Raw genomic sequence first — 8763 nt, 5'->3', positions numbered from 1 at the left:
CTGACCTGGTGGACATGGCTGTAAGGATTTGCAGCTGTTGTGGCTGGGGTCTGCCAAATGGTTCCCACAGCACGATTCATGTGTGAGAATCTCACAGAAAAACTGGAACGTTCACAAAATATGCTGTGAACACCAAGCAAAGTAAACAGATGGCCAGTTGGCTCTCATAATTGCCCAAACCCAAGCTCTGTCCCTCTTAATTTATCTTTTCACAGGATAATATTTGTTTCAAAACACACAAAATAATCCCAGATCCAGAAATATCTCTGTGCATGTGTATACATAAGTGAATGCACTTTTTTTCTTTTCCTTTTTTTTTTGAGACAGAGTCTTGCTCTATCTCCAGGCTGGAATGCAGTGGCACATCTCGGCTCACTGCAACCTCCGCCTCCCAGGTTCAAGCAATTCTCCTCCCTCAGCCTCCTGAGTAGCTGGGTCTACAGGTGCCCGCCACCACACCCAGCTAATTTTTGTATTTTTAGTAGAGACAGGGTTTCACCATGTTGGCCAGGATGGTCTCGATCTCTTGACCTCGTGATCCGCTCGCCTCAGCCTTCCAAAGTGCTGGGATTACAGGCATGAACCACTGCGCCCGGCCATGAATGCACTTTTTTAAATGTTTGGAGAGATATGTACCAAGCAGCAGAGTGATTACCTCTGACGAAGGAACTGGGGATGGAGGGAGTGGTGAAGAACTTTGACTTTGGATTTAATAGTTGAGTTTATATTAAAATGTATTCATATATTATCTGTTTGATCAAAATAATTAAAAGCAGCCAGGCTCAGTGGCTCACACCTGTAATCACAGCAATGAGGGAGGCCCAGGCAGGTGGATCTCCTGAGGTCAGGAGTTCGAGACCAGCCTGGCCAACGTGGCAAAACCCTCGTCTGTACTAAAAATATAAAAATTAGCTGGGTGTGGTGGTGGTGGTGCACACCTGTAATCCCAGCTACTCAGGAGGCTGAGGCAGGAGAATCACTTGAACCCACCTGGGCAGCGGCGGTTGCAGTAAACTGAGATCATGCCACTGCACTCCAGGCTGAATGACAGAGTAAGACTCTGTCTCAAATAATAATAATAATAATAAAAAGCAACTATATTTCTGTAATTCCTCTGCTATAAATCCTTCAATAACTTCCCACTGCCTTCAAGCTAAAGATCAAGGTATGCAGAGTAGAGCAGGTCTGGCTCTTGATTCAGCTCTCTGTGGGGCCAACGTGCTCTAGTCGTACCAACTGCTTGAAGGGCCCCAGACACCTCCTGATGTCTCAGGAGGCCTCTAGACTTTTGTATATGCGCTTCCTTCCACTTAGAATGTCTCCCTCCACTGCACCCATTAGAGTGAAAACTTTTATTTTACCCCCAGGAACCATGGATATGTAAAAAAGTGAAAGAGAAACAAAACACTTGGTTTTTCAGACTAATACTAATTCTTGGAATACCATCCCTTTAAAGCTTTACAGGGTACAGTCGACTGCAGTGTTATATACCAAATTATGCTGAGACCCAAGATTGAAAATGAATGCTATTTCCTCATTGCCAGACCAAGTCTATGTAAAATGTATACTGCACTGGATTGGAGGAATCAGACACGAAGTGGGTATTCAGGAACTGGCTTGGAAAAATGCTGATGTAGCTATATTAGAGGTTACTACCTAAAGGCATTATCAAACAGAAGTTATATATAGTTATTTGTAATTAATAATGTATTAGTTGTCATCTGGGAGTTCAGAAACCTGAGTTTTATCCTTGAGCAAAACATTTCCTCTGCTAGGTCTGGTTTCCTTCTCTGTAAAATGAGGCCAAGGTTAAACTAAATTATCTGTAAGGTCTTTCCAATTCTAAGATTTTAGATTTTATAAATTTCTAAGAGATATGTTAAAGAATCTTTACAGCCGGGCGCAATGGCTCACGCCTGTAATCCCAGCACTTTGGGAGGTTGAGGCGGGTGGATCACCTGAGGTCGGGAGTTCAAGACCAGCCTGAGCAACATGGAGAAACCCCGTCTCTACTAAAAATACGAAATTAGCCGGGGTGGTGGCACATGCCTGTAATCCCAGCTACTCGGGAGGCTGAAGCAGGAGAATCGCTTGAACCCGGGAGGTTGCGGTGAGCCAAGATCGCACCATTGCACTCCAGCCTGGGCAAAAAGAGTGAAACTCCGTCTCAAAAAAAAAAAGAATCTTTATAGCAGCCTTTCGTCAAAGCTGCCCTTCTCTGATAATATTCCTCCTCCTTCTTGCTTCCAAACTAAAAAATAAACAAAAACGAAAAACAAAAACAAAAACAAACAAAACAGCCTGCACACAAAAAAGCTTATTTAATGGAAACAGTATTTTAATTTCTCAGAAAAGTTAATGTTTGTCCGTTAACTTTTTAGAATAAAAGTTTCTAAGCAAAGGTACCACATTTTTTGTATTATCTGCCAACCTAGCATCTCAATGTTTCAACGATGTAAATAATTAATGTAAATAACAATGGATAATCTACCTTCTGGAAGAAGAGCAGCAATAAAAATTAGTGGAAAGCGAGAGCTGCACTTTTTTACTACAAAAAATAGCTTCTATCTGTAGGGTCTTAGAAAAGTTTATGAATCTTAGAGGTAAAAAAAGACAGTGATTAGCTGGACAGGGTGTGCATACTTGTAGTCCCAGCTATTTGGGAGGTTGAGGCAGGAGGATACTTGAGCCCAGGAATTTGAGGCTATGTGCATGATGATTGTGCCTATGAATAGCTTCTGCACTCCAGCCTGGACAACGTAGTAAGATCCTGTCTCTCTTAAAAAAAAAAAAAAAAAAAGACTGATGAAATAGTAACTAAAATGAAATATTTTTGAAATTGTCTAGCATAGTACATGCATATCATGGGCATTCAACTGGCATGTGTTCCCATTTCTTTGTTTCTGAGCACCAAAGCCAAACACATTAAATTCCCTAATCAAGGATAAAAATATTTGCAAATGGACGCATGGTGGTAGTAGATTGGTTAGGCACGCCGACTGGAATCTAGGTTACCAGGGCATACATTCCAGCTCCACCACTGACTAACCATTTAAAATTCTGGAAAAATGAGGATCAATAACAGTACCTGCTTCACTGGGTTATTGTAGAGATAAAATGGGACAGTCCAGGTCAAGTCCTTACACACATGGCTAGCCCTCAAAAAATGTTAGCTAATAATAGTGATATTGAGAACCTACTGTGTTTCTTCAGACACTGTGCTAGATGACTTATTTCTTTTTTTCTTTTCCTGTTTTTTTTTTTTTTTTTTTTTTTGAGATGGAGTCTCACTCTGTCATCCAAGGTGGAGTGCAGTGGCCGGATCTCGGCTCACTGCAACCTCTGCCTTCCGGCTTCAAGCCATTCTCCTGCCTCAGCCTCCTGAGTGGCTGGGATTACAGGCATGCACCATCATGCCCAGCTAATTTTTGTATTTTTAGTAGAGATAAGGTCTTGCCATGTTGGCCAGGCTAGTCTCGAACTCCTGACCTCAAGTGATCCTCCCGCCTAGACCTCCCAAAGTGCTGGGATTATAGGTGTGAGTCACCACGGCTGGTCAAGTATATTATTTCTATTCTTCATGACAATACTTGCAAAGCAGGTACAATTTTAATTTCATGGATAGGGCAATACATGGAGAGGCTCAGTAACCAGCCTAGGTTTACAATCAGTGACAGGGCTAGGCTCATGCTAGCTTTGTTGACTCTAAGACTCTGCCCCTCAAAGTCATATATTTTCACCTTGAAATTGTTTGATAAATATAAAGAAAAATAGTGAAAATAGGTTGAAATGACTTAAATACAAAGTATAAAGCAACAAACATCCTTTTGGTAGCTATTCTCGAGAACTCAATTTTATGCTCAGAAATGTTTCTTTTGTCCTCCAGACCAAATGAAGAGTCAAATCCTTCTTTAAAACAAAATCTCCTGTAGCCTTTGGGTTCTAATCCTAGTATTATCACTACCTAGCTGTTGCTAGGCCCCTGTTTCATCATCTCTAAAAAGAAATTTTGAATTATATAGGTCCTTCCCCTACTTGAAAATTCTTTTGCTCCTATTGGTCTAAAGACATTTCCAATAGTATAAAAGTTCCTGTAAAAACTGCAAATAGAGCTACCATATGATTCAGCAATCCCACTACTGGGCAGTCATCCAAAGAAAGGGAAATCAATATATCGAAGAGACATCTGCATGCTCATGTTTATTGCAGCAGTAGCCTCAATAGCCAGGATATAGAATCAAACTAAGTGTCTAACAACTGATGGATGGATAAAGAAAATGAGGTATATATACACAATGGAATACTAGTCAACCATAAAAAGAATGAAATCCTGCCGTTCAAGGCAACATGAATGGAACTGTAGGACATATTTCTCAGGGTCCTCCAGAGAAACAGAACCATCAAGATGTATATGTAGAGAGAAAGATTTATTACAAGGAATTGGCTCACGTGATTATGGAGGCTAAATCCCCAAATCTGCAGTTGGTGAGCTGGAGAAATAAGTGAAATAAACCAGGAACAGAAAGTTAAACACTGTATGTTCTCATTCATATATGGAAGCTTAAATGAAGCTGATCTCATAGAAGTAAAAAGCAGTCATAGAGGTTATCAGAGGCCTGAAAGGGGAGGGGAAAGGAAGGGTTAGAGAGAGATTTATTAAAGGACACAAACTACAACTAGATAAGAGGAACAAGTTCTAGTGTTGTATAGCACTGTAGGATGACCATAGTTAACAACAATGTGTATTTTCAACTAGCTACAAGAGAGGATATTGAATGTTTCCTGCACAAGAAATGACAAATGTTTGAGATGACTGATATCTAATTACATTGATCTGATCCCCTCACATTATTAAATATATCAAAGCATCACAATGTACTCCATAAATACATACAATAATTATGTGTCAACAAGAAATCAAAATAAGTAAAGGCATCTTCTTCTACAAGCTGTTGCTACCATTCAGAGAAGAAAATGTTGTAGGCCCAAAGAAGGGATTATAGTAGCATTTGACTGTAGTGATGTATCAGTCAGCGTTCTCCAGGGAAACAGAACCATCGGGGTGTATACATATATAGAGAGAGATTTATTATATGGAATTGGCTCGTGTGATTATGGAGTTTAAATCCCAAAATCTATAGTTGGCAAGCTGGAGACCCAGGAGAGCTGATGGTATAGTTCCAGCGAAAAAGCCAGCAGGCTGGAGACCTGTGAAGAACTGATTTTCAGTTCAAATCTAAAGGCAGGGTAAAAACCAATATCCCAGCTCAAAGGCAGTCAAGCTGGAGGAGTTCCCGCTTATTCAGCCTTTTTATTCTATTCAGGCCTTCAACTGACCGGATGAGGCTCATCCACATTAGGGGGGCCATCAGCTTTACTGAATCCATTGATTCAAATGTGTGGGGTTTTTTGTTTTGGTTTGTTTTTGAGAGAGGGTCTCACTCTGTCATTCAGGCTGGAATGCAGTGGCACAATCTCACTGCACCGCAGCCTCGACCTCCTGGGCTCAAGCAATCCTCCTACCTCAGCCTCCTAAGTAGCTGGGACCACAGGCATGCGTCACCATGCTTAGCTAACTTTTGTATTTTTTGTAGACAGGGTTTTGCCATGTTGCTCAGGCTGGTCTTGAACTCTTAGACTCAAGTGAGCTGCCTGCTTCAGCCTCCCAAAGTGCTGGGATTATAGGCATGAGCCACCATGCCTGATGTGATTCAAATGTTCATCTCATCCAGAAGCAGCTTCACAAACACACCCAGAATAATGTTTGACTAAATGTCTGGGCACCTGATGGCCCAGTCATTGACATAATATTAACCACAGATGACAACAATAGCTACCATTTATTGAGGGTCTCCTATATGCCAGGCACTTCCCAGATGTATTTCTATTCTGCAAGGCAGGTATTACACGTTTTTAAACTGAGAAATCAGTTTTAAAACTTTCAGCAACTTGTCCTGAGTCACTCAACTAGTAACTAGCAAGAAAATTTGGTTTGGAGTCTGATGCAAAGCATATTTTTTCAGCAACGACAAGAACCAAAATAGAAGCATCTTGCATAAGGAGGCAATGTATTTGCAAATACATCCTTTTAACTAAAGCATAAAGTAGACTGTGTTCTACCTTCCTGGGAGGACTCTGGACTCTGGGCCAACACGTAGCTCAGATTAACATGCATATCTTATGCTAGTTAAAACTATTACTGCTCTAGCAGAAAAATTATTTGATGAGTGTGGTAAAATGCAGAGTCCCAGATGCAGAGATTCTGACTCAATGTCTGTATCAGAGGCCAGGAACCTACTCCAGGTGATTCTGGTTCAGATGAGAAACGCTACTTAGTCACACTGAATTGTTGTTTCTACAGGGGCCTGAACAAAGAGCAAGTCATATGGCTTCCTGATGCCTGTCTGGGATGTGCATCATTTACTTTCTTGAAGAAATGGGCTGCCAACTTGAAGATGGCATTTCCATACCTGGTGTTTATCCTCTAGTTCCAGGATGAGCTTGAGGCTCCCTGGATGGGGAACTGCACACTGTAGGATGGGCCTTGCACTCTTACCTCAAGATTTCAGATGCATGAAAGGTATTTCATACAGTCCTAGGTATACCAATTGTGCCAGTCATGATGACCAATTTCACAGCCCCTTATGCTGCTTTTTCTGCAGAGTGGAATCAATGGATTGGGGTAGGCCTCGACTCACAGTCTGGCTAAGGACTAGTTGTGGTCTGACACAAAAGGTTCTATCTGGCAAGGGCAATGGTAATTGGTTAGAGAGTCAGACAGGCTCCACCCAGAATGTGGGGTGGCAGAGCTGAGGCCATTAACCAGTAGGTAGCAAGAGATCAAAACTGCTAAGTAGACATATGTCATCAGATAAACTATGGGGAACGGGGGGCAGGGAGTGACAGTAACCAAAGGAAACCTCCGAGTTTCTTTCTCTCTCTGTCTCTTCTCTCTCTCTCTCTCTCCTTTTCTTTTCTTTTTTTGAGACAGACTTTTGCTCTTGTTGCCCAGGCTGGGATTACAGGCATGCACCACCATGCCCGGCTAATTTTTTATTTTTAGTAGAGACGGGGTTTCTCCATGTTGGTCAGGCTGGTCTCGAACTCCCGACCTCAGGTGATCTGCCCACCTCGGCCTCCTAAAGTGCTGGGATTACAGGTGTGAGCCACCATGCCTGGCCTAAAATCCCCATTTCTTAAAAGTGTTTCAAGTCTGTTATTTGCAACCAAGAGCCTAACTTCACACATACAGATTATTGGTTTCATCAAATGTGAGAGTTTAAGGGATCTCCCTTGCGATTCTGTCAACTATTCAAGATTCCCCTTGTCGAAGTCGTTACCCTGTTTGAGGGGATGGAAGGGGCAGAATATTCCTTAGGTGTTGCAAGAGGAATCCAACCTTTCCTGGGTCACAACTCTGACGGGAAGCTGTGCCCTCAGTCAGGTTTCCCCAGTACTGGTGGCAGTGTCTGAGTGGGCACTTCCTTAGATCCCCTGCAGAAGTCATACTCATGAGCTCCTAGAGGACACTGATTTCCGTTCTCTTCCAGTTCCCTAACATGAGCAGAGTGCCTGGAGGAGATTAAGTGTTCAATACATACAATTGGAAAAACAAGGCACTTTCAGAGTCTCTTGTTGATTCTCAAAACTATTTTGGTAGTGTTTTGTTTTCATCATCAGCCTAATTTCACACTTGAAGAAATAAAGTTCAGTGATACTGACTTGCCAGAAATCAAAGAGCTCATCAGTGGTGGATCCAAAACTCTACATAAGGATATAACAGCCAATAACTCAAATTCCCTCATCCACAAAAATCTTTTCAATCATCTCCCCTTCATCCCAACCACTGATGTAATTCAGATCTTCACATTCCTTTTCTCTTTTATCCTCAACTTTTTTAAGTTCAGGGTACGTGTGTAGGATGCGCAGGTTTGTTACACAGGTAACTGTGTGCCATGGTGGTTTGCTGCACAGATCATCCCATTACCTAGGTATTAAGCCCAGCATCCCTTATTATTTCTGATGCTCACCCTCCCCCAACCCCATCCCCACCCCCGAGACCCCTGTGTGTTGTTCCCCCACCATGTGTCCATCTGTTCTCATTGTTCAGCACCCACTTATAAGTAAGAACATGCAATGTTTGATTTTCTGTCCCTGGATTAGTTTGCTGAAGATAATGGCTTCCAGCTCCATCCATGTCCCTGAAGGTCACATTTCTAACCTTCCAACAGATCTTCCTGCCCAGGTTTTACCCCCAACCTATCTTCCACACTACCACCAAAGTTAAATTTCCAAAATCTAACTCTGATCCCACCACTCTCCAACAGTCTACTGCATATGAGACAAAGGCCCTAACTCTCAAAGCCCTCCATGATCAGGCCTCAGCTTGCTTTTCGTCTCATTTCTATCACCAGATTCCACCCTTATCAATTGTTTTCATCAAAACGCTGGGCTTTCCCCTGGTATTTAACATGCCATTTGTTTCTCTTCCATAATCCATTGTTAGCTTTTTACCAGCCAGCTCTATACCTAGCTCATACATACAAGGGAATGTATGACAAATTTATGGTTTAAAGAATAATAAAAGAACAATCATGCTCCCAGCTAAACATTACCAAAACCCCCTATAGTGTTCTTTTAAGTCTCTGTGCCTCTGCATATGCTAGAATGTCCTTCCAGGCCTTAGTCTACATAGTAAACTCATCCTTTGGAAGCTGATTCCATTGACTTCTTCTGGGAAGCCTCCATGGACACCCCTGAGGG

This window comes from Rhinopithecus roxellana, chromosome 5, assembly GCF_007565055.1.
Source record: "Rhinopithecus roxellana isolate Shanxi Qingling chromosome 5, ASM756505v1, whole genome shotgun sequence".
In the NCBI taxonomy this organism is placed as follows: Eukaryota; Metazoa; Chordata; class Mammalia; order Primates; family Cercopithecidae; genus Rhinopithecus; species Rhinopithecus roxellana.
The sequence above is the reverse complement of the archived record's forward strand: the minus strand, read 5'-3'. Positions refer to the sequence as shown.